Raw genomic sequence first — 22,466 nt, 5'->3', positions numbered from 1 at the left:
ACCACTCGAGGCTCCGTACTCACATTACCACACGAGGCTCCGTCCCCACACATTACCACACGCGGCTGCGTCCCCACACATTACCACACGAGGCTCCTACCCCCCACATTACCACACGAGGCTCCGTCCCCACACATTACCACACGAGGCTGCGTCCCCACACATTACCACATGAAGTTCCTCCCAACACATTACCACAAGAGGCTCCGTCCTCACACATTACCACACGAGGCTCCGTCCCCACACATTACCACACGAGGCTCTGTCCTCACACATTACCACAAGAGGCTCCGTCCCCACACATTACCACTCTAGGCTCCGTACTCACACATTACCACACGAGGCTCCATCGCCACACATTACCACACGAGGCTGCGTCCCCACACATTACCACACGAAGTTCCTCCCCCCACATTACCACACGAGGCTCCGTCCCCACACATTACCACACAAAGTTCCTCCCCCCACATTACCACACGAGGCTCCGTCCCCACACATTACCACACGAGGCTCTGTCCTCACACATTACCACATGAAGTTCCTCCCCCCACATTACCACAAGAGGCTCCGTCCTCACACATTACCACAGGAGGCTCCGTCCCCACACATTACCACACGAGGCTCCGTCCTCACACATTACCACACGAGGCTCCGTCCTCACACATTACCACACGAGGCTCCGTCCTCACACATTACCACACGAGGCTCTGTCCCCACACATTACCACATGAAGTTCCTCCCCCCACATTACCACAAGAGGCTCCGTCCTCACACACATTACCACATGAGGCTCTGTCCCCACACATTACCACACGTGGCTGCGTCCCCACACATTACCACACGTGGCTGCGTCCCCACACATTACCACACGAGGCTCCGTCCCCACACATTACCACACGAGGCTCCATCCCCTCACATTACCACACGAGGCTCTGTCCCCACACATTACCACACGCGGCTGCGTCCCCACACATTACCACACGAGGCTCCGTCCCCATACATTACCACACGAGGCTCCGTCCCCACATTACCACACGAGGCTCTGTCCCCACACATTACCACACGAGGCTCCATCCCCACACATTACCACACGAGGCTCCGTCCCCACATTACCACACGAGGCTCCGTCCCCACACATTACCACACGAGGATCCATTCCCACACATTACCACATGAGGCTCCGTCCCCACACATTACCACATGAGGCTCCGTCCCCACACATTACCACACGAGGCTCTGTCCGCACACATTACCACACGAGGCTCCGTCCCCACACATTACCACATGAAGTTCCTCCCCCCACATTACCACACGAGGCTCCGTCCCCACACATTACCACACGAGGCTCTGTCCTCACACATTACCACATGAAGTTCCTCCCCCCACATTACCACAAGAGGCTCCGTCCTCACACATTACCACACGAGGCTCCGTCCCCACACATTACCACACGAGGCTCCGTCCTCACACATTACCACACGAGGCTCCGTCCTCACACATTACCACACGAGGCTCTGTCCCCACACATTACCACACGAGGCTCTGTCCTCACACATTACCACACGAGGCTCTGTCCTCACACATTACCACATGAAGTTCCTCCCCACACATTACCACAAGAGGCTCCGTCCTCACACATTACCACACGAGGCTCCGTCCCCACACATTACCACACGAGGCTCCGTCCTCACACATTACCACACGAGGCTCCGTCCTCACACATTACCACACGAGGCTCTGTCCCCACACATTACCACATGAAGTTCCTCCCCCCACATTACCACAAGAGGCTCCGTCCTCACACACATTACCACATGAGGCTCTGTCCCCACACATTACCACACGCGGCTGCGTCCCCACACATTACCACACGAGGCTCCATCCCCTCACATTACCACACGAGTCTCTGTCCCCACACATTACCACACGCGGCTGCGTCCCCACACATTACCACACGAGGCTCCTACCCCCCCCCCCCCACATTACCACACGCAGCACTTCTTTTCTATGTAATTCAACCACTTCAGCCAAGGTAAACGTACATTTAATTGCATAATCATCAGCAGTGTTAATTGGATAGCAATGAGCGTGCCGAGCGTTAGCTGGCTGGAAACAGCTAGTCTATTATCTGTTATCTGTCTATTAATCATGCCCCTTATCTCTCTCCATCCATCTCCGTGTCTCTGCTCCTCTCTATTATCTATATATTAGCTATCTATTAGCTATCATCTTTTATCTATTATTATTATTTATTTATATAGCACCATTAATTCCATGGTGCTGTACATGAGAAGGGGTTACATACAGGGTTATAGATATCACTTACAGTAAACAAATTTACAATGACAGACTGGTACAGAGGGGAGAGGACCCTGTCCTTGTGGACTGACATTCTACGTATCTATTATCTATCTATTATCTATTTATTATCTTTATATCTATTATCTATCTTTTATCTATCTATTATCTATTTATTATCATCTATTATCTATCTATTTATTATCTATTATCTTTGTATCTATTATCTATCTATACAGGTCCTTCTCAAAAAATTAGCATATAGTGTTAAATTTCATTATTTACCATAATGTAATGATTACAATTAAACTTTCATATATTATAGATTCATTATCCACCAACTGAAATTTGTCAGGTCTTTTATTGTTTTAATACTGATGATTTTGGCCTACAACTCCTGATAACCCAAAAAACCTGTCTCAATAAATTAGCATATCAAGAAAAGGTTCTCTAAACGACCTATTACCCTAATCTTCTGAATCAACTAATTAACTCTAAACACATGCAAAAGATACCTGAGGCTTTTAAAAACTCCCTGCCTGGTTCATTACTCAAAACCCCCATCATGGGTAAGACTAGCGACCTGACAGATGTCAAGAAGGCCATCATTGACACCCTCAAGCAAGAGGGTAAGACCCAGAAAGAAATTTCTCAACAAATAGGCTGTTCCCAGAGTGCTGTATCAAGGCACCTCAATGGTAAGTCTGTTGGAAGGAAACAATGTGGCAGAAAACGCTGTACAACGAGAAGAGGTGACCGGACCCTGAGGAAGATTGTGGAGAAGGACCGATTCCAGACCTTGGGGAACCTGAGGAAGCAGTGGACTGAGTCTGGTGTGGAAACATCCAGAGCCACCGTGCACAGGCGTGTGCAGGAAATGGGCTACAGGTGCCGCATTCCCCAGGTAAACAGCGGCAGAAGCGCCTGACCTGGGCTACAGAGAAGCAGCACTGGACTGTTGCTAAGTGGTCCCAAGTACTTTTTTCTGATGAAAGCAAATTTTGCATGTCATTCGGAAATCAAGGTGCCACAGTCTGGAGGAAGACTGGGGAGAAGGAAATGCCAAAATGCCTGAAGTCCAGTGTCAAGTACCCAGTCAGTGATGGTGTGGGGTGCCATGTCAGCTGCTGGTGTTGGTCCACTGTGTTTCATCAAGGGCAGGGTCAATGCAGCTAGCTATCAGGAGATTTTGGAGCACTTCATGCTTCCATCGGCTGAAATGCTTTATGGAGATGAAGATTTCATTTTTCAGCACGACCTGGCACCTGCTCACAGTGCCAAAACCACTGGTAAATGGTTTACTGACCATGGTATTACTGTGCTCAATTGGCCTGCCAACTCTCCTGACCTGAACCCCATAGAGAATCTGTGGGATATTGTGAAGAGAAAGTTGAGAGACGCAAGACCCAACACTCTGGATGAGCTTAAGGCCGCTATTGAAGCATCCTGGGCCTCCATAACATCTCAGCAGTGTCACAGGCTGATTGCCTCCATGCCACGCCGCATTGAAGCAGTCATTTCTGCCAAAGGATTCCCGACCAAGTATTGAGTGCATAACTGAACATTATTATTTGATGGTTTTTTTGTTTGTTATTAAAAAACACTTTTATTTGATTGGCCGGGTGAAATATGCTAATTTATTGAGACAGGTTTTTTGGGTTTTCAGGAGTTGTATGCCAAAATCATCAGTATTAAAACAATAAAAGACCTGACAAATTTCAGTTGGTGGATAATGAATCTATAATATATGAAAGTTTAATTGTAATCATTACATTATGGTAAATAATGAAATTTAACACTATATGCTAATTTTTTGAGAAGGACCTGTATATCTATTATGTATCTATTATCTATCTATTATCTATCTATTATCTTTGTATCAATTATCTATCTATTATGTATGTATCTATTATCTATTATCTTTGTATCTATTATCTATCTATTATCTATCATCTTTCTATCTATTATCTATCATCTTTGTATCTATTATCTATCTATTATCTTTGTATCTATTATCTGTCTATTAATCATGTCTCGTGTCTCTCTCCATCCATCTCCGTGCCTCTGCTCCTCTCTGGCCTCGTTCACACACGATGCCGCTGGTCTTTATCTATAGGACGTGTTCCATGATTGGGGTGTTTTGTTCTGTGCCTGTGGCCGATGTCTCGTGTGATCTTTGCGGTGTCTTTGCTCGGTTCTTGTAATTATCGTCTTGTAGGAAGTCACTAATTAGTCATTGAGTCGCTGATAATCCTCCATGGCTCGGCGGATACCTGGATTATCTGTCGCTGCGAGATCTCAGCTTTGTGCAGAACCTGCGGAGATCCCTCCAGATTATCCGGCGTGTGCCTCTTCTGAGAGTCAGAACATGAAAAGCAAACATGACTTATATCCAGAGAGACAGCCGCCATAACATTTCTCCTGAAACACTCTGTGCTGCTGGGAGGCCAATATTCTGTATCATTCCTCTCCTGAAACACTCTGTGCTGCTAGGAGGCCAATATTCTGTATCATTCCTCCCCTGAAACACTCTGTGCTGCTGGGAGGCCAATATTCTGTGACGAGTCTTTGGGGTGTGACTGACTGTGAAGAGTCTTTGGGGTGTGGCCGTCTGTGATGAGTCATTGGGGTGTGGCCGTCTGTGACGAGTCATTGGGGTGTGGCCTTCTGTGACGAGTCTTTGGGGTGTGACTGTGACGATCGCCTGTTCATAGTGCAGAGAACGGTCATTACATCAATCAGAATTAGTGAAATAAAATAATTTGATATTTCAGTGATGAGATCACAACGATCCATGAATTAGTAAAAACAATCGAAGATAATACATAATATTATAATAAAATAGACATAAATTATTGAAAACAATGGTAAAATCTAGGAATGGGAATAATATATTTAATATATATAGAATTTTGTCAATATATTAGCCATAAAAAAAGGTAAAAAATGCTGCAAACTAAAACACAGAACACAAAATTCCTAAATTGATTGTAATAAAATATCAAAAATAAAAGTAATAAATTAGGATAGAACATGTGAAATATGGGGGAATGATGGCGCATTGCTGGGATTTAATCTCCAAGTTCCAGGGAAACGTAAGGATGAGAATTGTGGCAAACAATTAGTTTATTAGGCGGTTTCTTAACATATAATAAATAAGAAAAGGCGAGTAATTAGTTTTTAGCAGGTTCCTTCTACTTGTTTACAGAACATCAACAATTTGTGGAAATGCAATTCTCGGCCTTCATCGCTGCGCGCAGTCTGTGATTGTGAGGAGCCGGCCTGCGGCAGGCGGAGCAGCGGAGCGGGGTGCGCTGCGGCTTCTGGCGCGCTCGCTGTTAATGCCGCTGATGCTCTTTTGTTTTCTGTGGATAAAGTGTTTAATTGCTTTTTAAATATAGGTCCAAAGTAACATATCCGCGGGCGAAGTGACGGCGCACAGACGCCTCTACACCGTCACTAGTGTGCACGCCGTCCTGACATGGTGAAAGAACGCGCCGTCACGTGACTCGTTAATATTAAAGGGTCCAGCTGTTGGGATTACGGGACCCCTGACACCACATCAGCCTGACCCCGATCTCCCATAGACTGCAGTGGAAATGGAGCAATCTGCCTCCGTACATGCAGCTCAGCAGAGACGGTCCCCAGCAGGCAGGGGTTGCTGGCAGAGTTCAGCTCTGGAGTGTCGTTGTGGCTGCTCTTCCCTTTTGTCTCCTGGATGTCAGGTGTGCACAGTCCTCTGACTTCGCCTGCTGGAAATGATGCATTGTGGGAAGTGGCAGCTATTAAAACTGGGATTATATCCGGATTCTGATTGTCTAAAAATAAGTAACAAGATTCAACACGAGACGATGGAACAAGGAGAAGACGGACGGCGGCTATAAATCAGTGAGACAATGAGAGGGGGCAAAAGAGAGATGGGCTGATGATGGTGATAATACTAAGGATTATAGTGATAATGATACCAGGGATTATAGTGATAGTGATAATACCAGGGATTATAGTGATAATACCAGGGACTAAAGTGATGGTAATGATACCAGGGATTATAGTGATAGTGATAATACCATGGATTATAGTGATAGTAATGATACCAGGAATTATAGTGATAATACCAGGGATTATAGTGATGGTAATGATACCAGGGATTATAGTGATAATACCAGGGACTAAAGTGATGGTAATGATACCAGGGATTATAGTGATAGTGATAATACCATGGATTATAGTGATAGTAATGATACCAGGGATTATAGTGATAATACCAGGGACTAAAGTGATGGTAATGATACCAGGGATTATAGTGATAGTGATAATACCGTGGATTATAGTGATAGTAATGATACCAGGGATTATAGTGATAATACCAGGGATTATAGTGATTGTAATGATACCAGGGATTATAGTGATAGTAATGATACCAGGGATTATAGTGATAGTGATAATACCAGGGATTATAGTGATAATGATACCAGATATTATAGTGATAATACCAGGGATTATAGTGATAGTGAAAATACCAGGGATTATAGTGATAGTGATAATACCAGGGATTATAGTGATAGTAATGATACCAGGGATTATAGTGATAATACCAGGGACTAAAGTGATGGTAATGATACCAGGGATTATAGTGATAGTGATAATACCATGGATTATAGTGATAGTAATGATACCAGGGATTATAGTGATTGTAATGATACCAGGGATTATAGTGATAGTAATGATACCAGGGATTATAGTGATAGTGATAATACCAGGGATTATAGTGATAATGATACCAGGTATTATAGTGATAATACCAGGGATTATAGTGATAGTGAAAATACCAGGGATTATAGTGATGGTGATAATACCAGGGATTATAGTGATAGTAACGATATCAGGGATTATAGTGATAATACCAGGGATTATAGTCATAGTAATGATACCAGGGATTATAGTGATAGTGATAATACCAGGGATTATAGTGATAGTGATAATACCAGGGATTATAGTGATAATACCAGGGATTATAGTGATAGTGATAATACCAGGGATTATAGTGATAGTGATAATACCAGGGATTATAGTGATAGTGATACCAGAGATTATAGTGATAGTAATGATATTGGGGATTATAGTGATAGTGATAATACAAGAGATTATAGTGATAGTGATGATACCAGGGATTATAGTGATAGTAATGATACCAGGGATTATAGTGATAGTAACGATATCAGGGATTATAGTCCTAGTGATGATACCTGGGATTATAGTGATAGTAATGATATCAGGGATGATAGTGATAGTAATACCAGGGATGATAGTGATAATACCAGGGATTATATTGATAGTGATAATACCAGGGATTATAGTGATGGTAATGAAACAAGGAATTATAGTGAAAGTGATAATACTAGGGATTATAGTGATGTAATGATACCAGGGATTATAGTGATAGTGATAATACCAGGGATTATAGTGATAGTAATGATACCAGGGATTATATTGATAGTGATAATACCAGATATTATAGTGATAGTAATGATACCAGTGATTATAGTGATTGTGATAAAACCAGGGATTATAGTGATAGTAACGATATCAGGGATTATAGTGATAATACGAGGGATTATAGTCCTAGTGATGATACCTGGGATTATAGTGATAGTAATGATATCAGGGATGATAGTGATAGTAATACCAGGGATGATAGTGATAATACCAGGGATTATATTGATAGTGATAATACCAGGGATTATAGTGATAGTAATGAAACAAGGAATTATAGTGAAAGTGATAATACTAGGGATTATAGTGATGTAATGATACCAGGGATTATAGTGATAGTGATAATACCAGGGATTATAGTGATAGTAATGATACCAGGGATTATATTGATAGTGATAATACCAGATATTATAGTGATAGTAATGATACCAGTGATTGTGATAAAACCAGGGATTATAGTGATAGTGATAATACTAGAGATTATAGTGATAGTAATGATACCAGGGATTATAGTGATAGTGATAATACCAGGGATTATAGTGATAATGATACCAGGTATTATAGTGATAGTGATAATACCAGGGATTATAGTGATAGTGATAATACCAGGGATTATAGTGATAATGATACCAGAGATTATAGTGATAGTAATGATATTGGGGATTATAGTGATAGTGATAATACCAGGGATTATAGTGATAATAATGATACAAGGGATTATAGTGAAAGTGATAATACTAGGGATTATAGTGATAATACCAAGGATTATAGTGATGATAATGATACCAGGGATTATAGTGATAATGATAATACCAGGGATTATAGTGATAGTAATGATACCAGGTATTATAGTGATATCAATAATAGCAGGTATTATAGTGATAGTGATAATACCAGGGATTATAGTGATAGTGATAATACCAGAGATTATGGTGATTGTAATGATACCAGGGATTATATTAATAGTGATAATACCAGAGATTATAGTGATAGTAATGTTACCAGGGATTATATTGATCGTGATAATACCAGAGATTATAGTGATAGTAATGATACCAGGGATTATAGTGATAATACCAGGGATTATAGTGATAGTGATAATACCAGAGATTATAGTGATAGTGATAATACCAGGGATTATAGTGATAGTAATTATACCAGGGATTATAGTGATAGTGATAATACCAGGGATTATAGTGAAAGTGATAATACTAGGGATTATAGTGATGGTAATGATACCAGGGATTATAGTGATAATGATAATACCAGGGATTATAGTGATAGTAATGATACCAGGGATTATAGTGATATCGATAATAGCAGGGATTATAGTGATATCGATAATAGCAGGGATTATAGTGATAGTGATAATACCAGGGATTATAGTGATAGTGATAATACCAGAGATTATGGTGATAGTGATAATACCAGAGATCATAGTGATAGTAATGATACCAGGGATTATATTAATAGTGATAATACCAGAGATTATAGTGATAGTAATGTTACCAGGGATTATATTGATAGTGATAATACCAGAGATTATAGTGATAGTAATGATACCAGGGATTATAGTTATAGTGATAATACCAGAGATTATAGTGATAGTAATGATACCAGGGATTATAGTGATAATACCAGGGATTATAGTGATAGTAATGATACCAGGGATTATAGTGATAATGATACCAGAGATTATAGTGATAGTAATGATATCGGGGATTATAGTGATAGTGATAATGCCAGGGATTATAGTGATAATAATGATACAAGGGATTATAGTGAAAGTGATAATACTAGGGATTATAGTGATAATACCAAGGATTATAGTGATGGTAATGATACCAGGGATTATAGTGATAATGATAATACCAGGGATTATAGTGATAGTAATGATACCAGGGATTATAGTGATAGTGATAATACCAGGGATTATAGTGATAGTGATAATACCAGAGATTATAGTGATAATACCAGGGATTATAGTGATAGTAATTATACCAGGGATTATAGTGATAGTGATAATACCAGGGATTATAGTGAAAGTGATAATACCAGGGATTATAGTGATAGTAATGATACCAGGGATTTTAGTGATACTGGTAACGTTTACTGCATTGATCCTCGTGATATTACGGTTGTGCCGTGGATACCGCAGACGGATATCTCGGGGTCTCGGCCTCAGACACTTCTCACATTATTATGGAGGAAATCACACGGCGTCAGACAGAGAGGAAGGAAGATATTCAGGGATATTGACATCCTGTCAGGGCAGAGGCTCCACTATAACTACACACCGCGGTATCAAACAGGGAGGATTAGGTACACAGCTCAGCAGACAGTATCACACTAGATAGGATTAGATACACGGCTCAGCAGACAGTATCACACAGGATAGGATTAGATACACAGCTCAGCAGACAGTATCACACAAAAGAGGATTAGATACATGGCTCCGCAGACAGTATCACACAGAAGGGGATTAGATACACGGCTCAGCAGACAGTATCACACAGGATAGGATTAGATACACGGCTCAGCAGACAGTATCACACAGGATAGGATTAGATACACAGCTCAGCAGACAGTATCGCACAGGATAGGATTAGATACAAGGCTCCATCCTGATATCACCCATCATGCAGTGTTATTAGGAGATGATCTGTGATTTCTGGTGTAAGGCCGGAGTTACACTAAACGTATGAAAAATCAGTCAGAGTCTCCCTGCCAAGAGTGGCACGCAGGGCTGCCACTAGAAATTTTGGGGCTCCATACTGGCAAAATTTTCGGGGCCCCCTTGAGAGTTCGACCAGGCTCCACCCCTCAAACCGTCCACAGCCCAACACCTCATGGAAAAACTCCACTTCTCACCAATCGCACTAACAGTTCTCATCACCAGATCACACATACAGCTGTAGCTTTTGTTTTGGCCAAAACATTTTTTAATCCGCCATCTTGACAAGGTAGACTCTTTTGGCCGAACCCTACTCTACTATAACTTACTAAACATTTGCTAAAATATCCAATACAATTTAGGTATATTTTTATCTATTTTTCAATTTTTAAAATGAACAATAATATCACATACAAGGGACAAATACCACCGCACCATGACCATCACCATATTACCACCACATAGTGACCTATAATACCACATACAAGGAGCAAATACCACCGCTCCATGACCAGACACAATATTACCACCACATAGTGACCTATAATACCACATGCAAGGAACAAATACCACTGCACCATCACTAGACACAATATTACCACCACATAGTGACCAATAATATCACATACAAGGGACAAGTATCACCGCACCATGACCAGACACAATTTTACCACCACATAGTGACCTATAATACCACATACAAGGAACAAATATCACTGCACCATGACCAGACACAATATTATCACCACATAGTGACCAATAATACCACATGCAAGGGACAAATATCACTGCACCATGACCAGACACAATTTTACCACCACATAGTGACCTATAATACCACATACAAGGGACAAATACCACCGCACCATGAACAGACACCATATTACCACCACAGTGACCAAATACTACAATACTGATCATTAGTTAAAAAAATACATTACTATTATCACCACAAGTGACATTATACACAGAAGATCTATACTTCGTATACAGTGTCTGTGTACAGGTAATACAGTGATCACTGGTGACATTATACACAGGAGCTCTGTATACAGTATATAGTGTACAGGTAATAAAGTGATCACTGGTGACATTATACACAAGAGCTCTGTATAAAGTGTATAGTGTACAGGTAGTACAGTGATTACCAGTGACAATACACAGGAGCTCTGTATATAGTGTCAGTATACAGATAATACAGTGATCACTGGTGACATACCCAGGAGCTCTGTATATAGTGTACAGGTAATACAGTGATCACCAGTGACATTATACATAGGAGCTCTGTATATAGTGTACAGGTAATACAGTGATCACCAGTGACATTATACACAGGAGCTCTGTATATAGTGTCAGTATACAGGTAATACTGTTATCACCAGTGACAATATACACAGGAGCTCTGTATATAGTGTCAGTGCACAGGTAATACAGTGATCACCAGTGACATTATACACAGGAGCTCTGTGTATAGTGTACATGTAATACAGTGATCACCAGTGACATTATACACAGGAGCTCTGTATATAGTGTCAGTATACAGGTAAAACAGTTATCACCAGTGACATTATACACAGGACCTCTGTAGATAGTGTTAGTGTACAGATAATACAGTGATCACCAGTGACATACACAGGAGCTCTGTATATAGTGTCAGTGTACAGGTAATACAGTGCTCACCAGTGACATTATACACAGGAGCGCTGTATATAGTGTCAGTGTACAGGTAATACAGTGATCACCAGTGACATTATACACAGGAGCTCTGTATATAGTGTCAGTGTACAGGTAATACAGTGATCACGTGACATTATACACAGGAGCTCTGTATATAGTGTCAGTGTACAGGTAATACAGTGATCACCAGTGACATTATACACAGGAGTTCTGTACATAGTGTCAGTGTACAGGTAATATGATCACCAGTGACATTATACACAGGAGCTTTGTATATACTGTCAGTGAACAGGTAATGCAGTGATCACCGGTGACATTATACACAGGAGCTCTGTATATAGTGTCAGTGTACAGGTAATACAATGATCACCAGTGACATTATACACAGGAGCTCTGTATATAGTGTACGGTATATAGTGTCAGTGTACACGTAACACACTGACTCACCAGTGAAGTCTCTAGTTGAAGTCCTTCTACTTCACTTTTCATCTTCATCCAGCACAGACCGCCATCACTTCTTCCAGCCAGGACTCGTCTTTGCAGAAATTTACACAGTTATCTAGAGCACATTCCCCAATTTTTCCCCAACCTCTAAACTACCAGATGAAGAAACAAAGCGACCGTGTCGCCCTGCACAGTAACAGGACATCTCCACACTGAAGACAGTATCCTCAAAAATAGGAGATAGTTTCATCTATACTGGTGATGCTATAATAGTACCATCTATAGTGGTGATGATATAAAAGTATCATCTATAGTAGTGAAGATATAATAGTACCATCTATAATGATGATATAATTGTACCATCTATAGTGAAGATATAATAGTACCCTCTATAGTGATGATATAATAGTACCATCTATAGTGATGATATAATAGTACCCTCTATAGTGATGATATAATAGTACCCTCTATAGTGATGATATAATAGTACCATCTATAGTGATGATATAATAGTACCGTCTATAGTGATGATATAATAGTACCGTCTATAGTGATGATATAATAGTACCCTCTATAGTGATGATATAATAGTACCGTCTATAGTGATGATATAATAGTACCATCTAGCGTGATGATATAATAGTACCGACTATAGTGATGATATAATAGTACCATCTATAGTGATGATATAATAGTACCATCTATAGTGATGATATAATAGTACCATCTATAGTGATGATATAATAGTACCATCTATAGTGATGATATAATAGTACCCTCTATAGTGATGATATAATAGTACCCTCTATAGTGATGATATAATAGTACCCTCTATAGTGATGATATAATAGTACCGTCTATAGTGATGATATAATAGTACCCTCTATAGTGATGATATAATAGTACCATCTATAGTGATGATATAATAGTACCATCTATAGTGATGATATAATAGTACCCTCTATAGTGATGATATAATAGTACCCTCTATAGTGATGATATAATAGTACCATCTATAGTGATGATATAATAGTACCGTCTATAGTGATGATATAATAGTACCGTCTATAGTGATGATATAATAGTACCGTCTATAGTGATGATATAATAGTACCCTCTATAGTGATGATATAATAGTACCCTCTATAGTGATGATATAATAGTACCATCTAGCGTGATGATATAATAGTACCGACTATAGTGATGATATAATAGTACCATCTATAGTGAAGATATAATAGTGCCATCTATAGTGATGATATAATAGTACCATCTATAGTGATGATGTAATAGTACCGTTTATAGTGATGATATAATAGTACCATCTATAGTGATGATATAATAGTACAGTCTATAGTGATGATATAATAGTACCATCTATAGTGATGATATAATAGTACAGTCTATAGTCATGATATAATAGTACCATCTATAGTCTACAGCGATAATATAATAGTACATTCAAAAGTGATGATATAATAGTACCGTCTATAGTGATGATATAATAGTACCGTCTATAGTGATGATATAATTGTACCGTCTACAGTGATGATATAATAGTACCGTCTATAGTGATGATATAATAGTACCATCTATAGTGATGACATAACAGTACCGTCTATAGTGAAGATGTAATAGTACCGTCTATAGTGATGACGATATAATAGTGCCGTCTGTAGTCATTATATAATAGTGCCGTCTATAGTGATGATATAATAGTACCGTCTATAGTGGTGATTATATAATAGTACCGTCGATAGTGATGATATAACAGTACCGTCTATAGTAATGATATAATAGTACCATCTATAGTGATGATGATATAATAGTGCTGTCTATAGTGATGATATAATAGTACCGTCTATAGTCATGATATAATAGTACCATCAATACTGATGATATAATAGTACCGTCTATAGTGGTGATGATATAATAGCACCGTCTATAGTGATAATATAATAGTACCGTCTATAGTGATGATATAATAGTACCGTCTGTAGTGATGATATAATAGTATCGTCTATAGTGATGATATAATAGTACCGTCTATAGTGATGATATAATAGTACCATCAATAGTGATTATATAATAGTACCGTCTATAGTGGTGATGATATAATAGCACCGTCTATAGTGATAACATAATAGTACCGTCTATAGTGATGATATAATAGTACCGTCTATAGTGATGATATAATAGTACCGTCTATAGTGATGATATAATAGTGCCGTCTATAGTGATGATATAATAGTACCGTCTATAGTGATGATATAATAGTACTGTCTATAGTGATGATATAATAGTACCGTCTATAGTGATGATATAATAGTACTGTCTATAGTGATGATATAATAGTACTGTCTATAGTAGTGATAATATAATAGTACCGTCTATAGTGATGATATAATAGTACCGTCTATAGTGATGATATAATAGTACCGTCTATAGTGATGATATAATAGTACCATCTATAGTGATGATATAATAGTACCATCTATAGTGATGATATAATAGTACCGTCCATAGTGATGATATAATAGTACCATCTATAGTGATGATATAATAGTACCGTCTATAGTGATAATATAATAGTACCGTCTATAGTGATGATATAATAGTGCCGTCTATAGTGATGATATAATAGTGCCGTCTATAGTGATGATATAATAGTACCGTCTATAGTGATGATATAATAGTACCGTCTATAGTGATGATGATATAATAGTACCATCTATAGTGGTGATATAATAGTACCGTCTATAGTGATGATATAATAGTACCGTGTGTAGTGATAATATAATAGTGTCGTCTATAGTGATGATGATATAACAGTACCGTTTATAGTGATGATATAACAGTACCGTCTATAGTTATGATATAATAGTACCGTCTGTAGTGATAATATAATAGTGCCGTCTATAGTGATGATGATATAACAGTACCGTCTATAGTGATGATATAATAGTAGCGTCTATAGTGATGATATAATAGTGCCGTCTATAGTGATGATATAATAGTGCCGTCTATAGTGGTGATATAATAGTACCGTCTATAGTGATGATATAATAGTACCGTCTATACTGATGATGATATAATAGTACCGTCTATAGCGGTGATATAATAGTAGCGTCTATAGTGATGATATAATAGTACCGTCCATAGTGATGATATAATAGTGCTGTCTATAGTGATGATATAATAGTACTATCTATAGTGGCGATATAATAGTACCGTCTATAGTGATGATATAATAGTGCCGTCTATAGTGATGATGATATAACAGTACCGTCTATAGTGATGATATAATAGTACCGTCTATAGTGATGATATAATAGTACCGTCTATAGTGATGATGATATAATAGTACCGTCTATAGTGATGATATAATAGTACCGTTTATAGTGATGATATAATAGTACCGTCTATAGTAGTGATGATATAATAGTACCATCTATAATGATGATATAATTGTACCATCTATAGTGAAGATATAATCGTATCCTCTATAGTGATGATATAATAGTACCATCTATAGTGATGATATAATAGTACCGTCTATAGTGATGATATAATAGTACCATCTATAGTGATGATATAATAGTACCGTCTATAGTGATGATATAATAGTACCATCTATAGTGATGATATAATAGTACCCTCTATAGTGATGATATAATAGTACCCTCTATAGTGATGATATAATAGTACCATCTATAGTGATGATATAATAGTACCGTCTATAGTGATGATATAATAGTACCGACTATAGTGATGATATAATAGCACCGTCTATAGTGATGATATAATAGTACCGTCTATAGTGATGATATAATAGTACCCTCTATAGTGATGATATAATAGTACCCTCTATAGTGATGATATAATAGTATCATCTAGCGTGATGATATAATAGTACCGACTATAGTGATGATATAATAGTACCATCTATAGTGAAGATATAATAGTGCCATCTATAGTGATGATATAATAGTACCATCTATAGTGATGATGTAATAGTACCGTTTATAGTGATGATGCAATAGTACCATCTTTAGTGATGATATAATAGTACCGTCTATAGTGATGATATAATAGTACCATCTATAGTGATGATATAATAGTACAGTCTATAGTCATGATATAATAGTACCATCTATAGTCTACAGCGATAATATAATAGTACATTCAAAAGTGATGATATAATAGTACCGTCTATAGTGATGATATAATAGTACCGTCTATAGTGATGATATAATTGTACCGTCTACAGTGATGATATAATAGTACCGTCTATAGTGATGATATAATAGTACCATCTATAGTGATGACATAACAGTACCGTCTATAGTGATGATATAATAGTACCGTCTATAGTGATGATATAATAGTACCATCAATAGTGATTATATAATAGTACCGTCTATAATGGTGATGATATAATAGCACCGTCTATAGTGATAACATAATAGTACCGTCTATAGTGATGATATAATAGTACCGTCTATAGTGATGATATAATAGTACCGTCTATAGTGGTGATTATATAATAGTACCGTCGATAGTGATGATATAACAGTACCGTCTATAGTAATGATATAATAGTACCGTCTATAGTTATGATGATATAATAGTGCTGTCTATAGTGATGATATAATAGTACCGTCTATAGTCATGATATAATAGTACCATCAATACTGATGATATAATAGTACCGTCTATAGTGGTGATGATATAATAGCACCGTCTATAGTGATAATATAATAGTACCGTCTATAGTGATGATATAATAGTACCGTCTATAGTGATGATATAATAGTACCGTCTGTAGTGATGATATAATAGTATCGTCTATAGTGATGATATAATAGTACCGTCTATAGTGATGATATAATAGTACCATCAATAGTGATTATATAATAGTACCGTCTATAATGGTGATGATATAATAGCACCGTCTATAGTGATAACATAATAGTACCGTCTATAGTGATGATATAATAGTACCGTCTATAGTGATGATATAATAGTACCGTCTATAGTGATGATATAATAGTACCGTCTATAGTGATGATATAATAGTACTGTCTATAGTGATGATATAATAGTGCTGTCTATAGTAGTGATAATATAATAGTACCCTCTATAGTGATGATATAATAGTACCATCTATAGTGATGATATAATAGTACCGTCTATAGTGATGATATAATAGTACCGTCTATAGTGATGATATAATAGTGCCGTCTATAGTGATGATGATATAATAGTACCATCTATAGTGGTGATATTATAGTACCGTCTATAGTGATGATATAATAGTACCGTCTATAGTGATGATGATATAATAGTACCATCTATAGTGGTGATATTATAGTACCGTCTATAGTGATGATATAATAGTACCGTCTGTAGTGATAATATAATAGTGCCGTCTATAGTGATGATGATATAACAGTACCGTCTATAGTGATGATATAATAGTGCCGTCTATAGTGGTGATATAATAGTGCCGTCTATAGTGATGATATAATAGTGCCGTCTATAGTGATGATATAATAGTACCGTCTATAGTGATGATATAATAGTGCCGTCTATAGTGATGATATAATAGTACCATCTATAGTGGTGATATAATAGTGCCGTCTATAGTGATGATGATATAATAGTGTCGTCTATAGTGATGATATAATAGTGCCGTCTATAGTGATGATATAATAGTACCGTCTATAGTGATGATATAATAGTGCCGTCTATAGTGATGATGATATAATAGTGTCGTCTATAGTGATGATATAATAGTGCCGTCTATAGTGATGATATAATAGTACCATCTATAGTGATGATATAATAGTACCGTCTATAGTGGTGATATAATAGTACCGTCTATAGTGATGATATAATAGTACCATCTATAGTGGTGATATAATAGTGCCGTCTATAGTCATGATATTATAGTGCCGTCTATAGTGATGATATAATAGTACCGTCTATAGTGATGATGATATAATAGTACCATCTATAGTGGTGATATAATAGTGCCGTCTATAGTGATGATATAATAGTACCGTCTATAGTGATGATATAATAGTACCGTCTATAGTGATAATATAATAATACCGTCTATAGTGATGATATAATAGTGTCGTCTATAGTGATGATATAATAGTACCGTCTGTAGTGATGATATAATAGTACCGTCTATAGTGATGATATAATAGTACCGTCTATAGTGATGATATAATAGTACCGTCTGTAGTGATGATATAATAGTACCGTCTATAGTGATGATATAATAGTACCGTCTATAGTGATGATATAATAGTACCGTCTGTAGTGATGATATAATAGCACCGTCTATAGTGATAATATAATAGTACCGTCTATAGTGATGATATAATAGTGCCGTCTATAGTGATGATATAATAGTACCGTCTATAGTGATGATATAATAGTGCCGTCTATAGTGATGATATAATAGTACCATCTATAGTGGTGATATAATAGTGCCGTCTATAGTGATGATGATATAATAGTGTCGTCTATAGTGATGATATAATAGTGCCGTCTATAGTGATGATATAATAGCACCGTCTATAGTGATGATATAATAGTGCCGTCTATAGTGATGATATAATAGTACCATCTATAGTGATGATATAATAGTACCGTCTATAGTGATAATATAATAGTACTGTCTATAGTGATGATATAATAGTACCATCTATAGTGATGATATAATAGTACCGTCTATAGTGGTGATATAATAGTACCGTCTATAGTGATGATATAATAGTACCATCTATAGTGGTGATATAATAGTGCCGTCTATAGTGATGATATAATAGTACTGTCTATAGTGATGATATAATAGTACCATCTATAGTGATGATATAATAGTACCCTCTATAGTGATGATATAATAGTACCGTCTATAGTGATGATATAATAGTACTGTCTATAGTGATGATATAATAGTACCATCTATAGTGATGATATAATAGTACCATCTATAGTGATGATATAATAGTGCCGTCTGTAGTGGTGATATAGTAGTACCGTCTATAGTGATAGTACCGTCTATAGTGGTGATATAATAGTACCATCTATAGTGATGATATAATAGTACCGTCTGTAGTGGTGATATAGTAGTACCGTCTATAGTGATAGTACCGTCTATAGTGGTGATATAATAGTACCATCTATAGTGATGATATAATAGTGCCGTCTGTAGTGGTGATATAGTAGTACCGTCTATAGTGATAGTACCGTCTATAGTGGTGATATAATAGCACCGTCTATAGTGATGATATAATAGTACCGTCTATAGTGATGATATAATAGTGCCGTCTGTAGTGATGATATAATAGTACCGTCTATAGTGATGATATAATAGCACCGTCTATAGTGGTGATATAATAGTACCGTCTATGGTGGTGATATAATAGTACCATCTATAGTGATGATATAATAGTACCGTCTGTAGTGGTGATATAGTAGTACCGTCTATAGTGATGATATAATAGTGCCGTCTATAGTGATGATATAATAGCACCGTCTATAGTGATGATATAATAGTACCATCTATAGTGATGATATAATAGTACTGTCTATAGTGATGATATAATAGTACCATCTATAGTGATGATATAATAGTGCCGTCTGTAGTGGTGATATAGTAGTACCGTCTATAGTGATAGTACCGTCTATAGTGGTGATATAATAGTACCGTCTGTAGTGGTGATATAGTAGTACCGTCTATAGTGATAGTACCGTCTATAGTGGTGATATAATAGTACCGTCTGTAGTGATAATGGTGCCACTACTCGATCTTCCGCTATAATACATCGGTAATTATATTCGTTACTGCTATTATTCCTTGTGTTAATGATCTTTTCTCTAGAACCTGATTTGCTTCTTTCACCGTTTTTTCTTCCCTTTTTCGGTAGAATTCTCCATTGATGAATATTGTCGGTATTTTGTGCTTTTTTGGGTGTAGAGCGTCACCGGTAATGGCGGCCGATGTCTGCGCTCAGTGATACCGAGGAATCGGCGGCGTCTGATCGGAAACTCACCAAACGTTGGCAATGTTTGCCGGTAGGCCGTCCTCAGCCTTAAAGGGCCGGATCCAGTACAGTCAGCAGAAAACTTTTGCGGATCCCAAAACTTTCCCTACAAGTCTCCATCTGGGCCCGGGGGCTTCTCATGGCCGAGCGGCTGGCAGTATATTATTTCATTAAGTGATTTTTTTTTAACCAGGAGGGGATTAAAACCAGTAAAACCAGTGGCTTTGTGCAGCAAGGTCAAGACCTGTGACAAGTCCAGAGTCGGACCCTTTCATCTCCCCATCCCTGGAGACCCCTCCATTGCCCAGCAATGGGAGCACGGACGTCTGGGCCAGACAGGATTCGCCATTGTTGTCAGGACTCCGAGCTTTCTCCTGTTTTTTTTTCACCTAAACAAAACAGATCTGAACTGAGCCAAGGAAACAAAAATGTATTGTTCCTCGCAGATGGAAGCGAGTGTCGCCTAGGTAACCAGATTAATCTCCCTTTTCTCTCCATTCCTCTTGTAGAGCGGTAATCGGTGAGTCCTTTTCACAAAAAGCAGCCTCAAAGCTCGGGGCTCTAACTAGGTTCCTAATTAGCTGCAATTTACAATGAAGACAACATGATGAGATAATAGAAATTTGCAAAATAATGACATACCTCAGCCAAATATTCCTCCTCCTAAGAACCATTTTTATAGAAAAACAATAAAGAGGGCCCTTCTAAAGCGAAGCTGGAGAAATGGTGGCGTATTATGTGACACAGAACGCTATTGTTCCCCCCTTGTTCCCCCAATCAACAGCTTATTGTTTGCCATCTTAAATAAAAATGACTGAAATCTCGGCCCCATAATGATCTCCATTGCGCTAATATCCAGCGAATAGTGAGAACGTATCGGAGCCAAGGACCAGCCGGGCTGATCGGGGCCGACCATCAGGCCATCACTCCATGGCTACATTGTATCGGAGCCAAGGTCCCGCCGGGCTGATCGAGGCCGACCATTAATCCATCACTCCATGGTTACATTGTATCGGAGCCTAGGTCCGGCTGGGCTGATCAGGCCAACCATCAGGCCATCACTAGATGGTTACATTGTATCGCAGCCAAGGTCCGGCTGGGCTGATCAGGCCAACCATCAGGCCATCACTCCATGGCTACACTGTATTGGAGCCAAGGTACGACCGGGCCGATCGGTGCCGACCATCAAGCCATCTCTCCATGGCTATATTGTATTGGAGCCAAGGTCCAGCCAGGCTGATCGGGACCGACCATCAGTCCATCTCTCCATGGCTACATTGTATTGGAACCAAGGTCCGGCTGGGCTGATTGGGCCGACCATCGGGCCATCTCTGCATTGCTACATTGTATCGTAACCAAGGTCCGGCCGGGCTGATCGGGGCCGATCATCGGGTACCATCACTCCATGGCTACATTGTATCGGAGCCAAGGTACGCCCAGACTGATCGGGACCGACCATCAGTCCATCTCTCCATGGCTACATTGTATTGGAACCAAGGTCCGGCTGGGCTGATTGGGCCGACCATCGGGCCATCTCTGCATTGCTACATTGTATCGTAACCAAGGTCCGGCCGGGCTGTTCGGGGCCGATCATCGGGCGCCATCACTCCATGGCTACATTGTATCGGAGCCAAGGTCCGGCTGGGCTGATCAGGGCCGACCATCAAGCCATCACTCCATGGCTACATTGTATTGGAGCCAAGGTCTGGCCAGGCTGATCAGGGCCGACCATCAAGCCATCTCTCCATGGCTACATTGTATCGGAGCCAAGGTATGGCCAGGCTGATCGGGTCCGACCATCAAGACATCACTCCATG

General features: G+C 38.7%; 1 pseudogene; it reads left to right on the top strand.

Moving 5' to 3' along the window:
• Positions 1 to 20,545, top strand: part of LOC143773515 (uncharacterized) — a 28,658-nt pseudogene extending 8,113 nt beyond the window's left edge.
• The last annotated feature ends 1,921 nt before the right edge of the window (positions 20,546 to 22,466 follow it).

The sequence above is a fragment of the Ranitomeya variabilis genome, chromosome 5, assembly GCF_051348905.1.
Source record: "Ranitomeya variabilis isolate aRanVar5 chromosome 5, aRanVar5.hap1, whole genome shotgun sequence".
In the NCBI taxonomy this organism is placed as follows: domain Eukaryota; kingdom Metazoa; phylum Chordata; class Amphibia; order Anura; family Dendrobatidae; genus Ranitomeya; species Ranitomeya variabilis.
The sequence above is the reverse complement of the archived record's forward strand: the minus strand, read 5'-3'. Positions and strand labels throughout refer to the sequence as shown.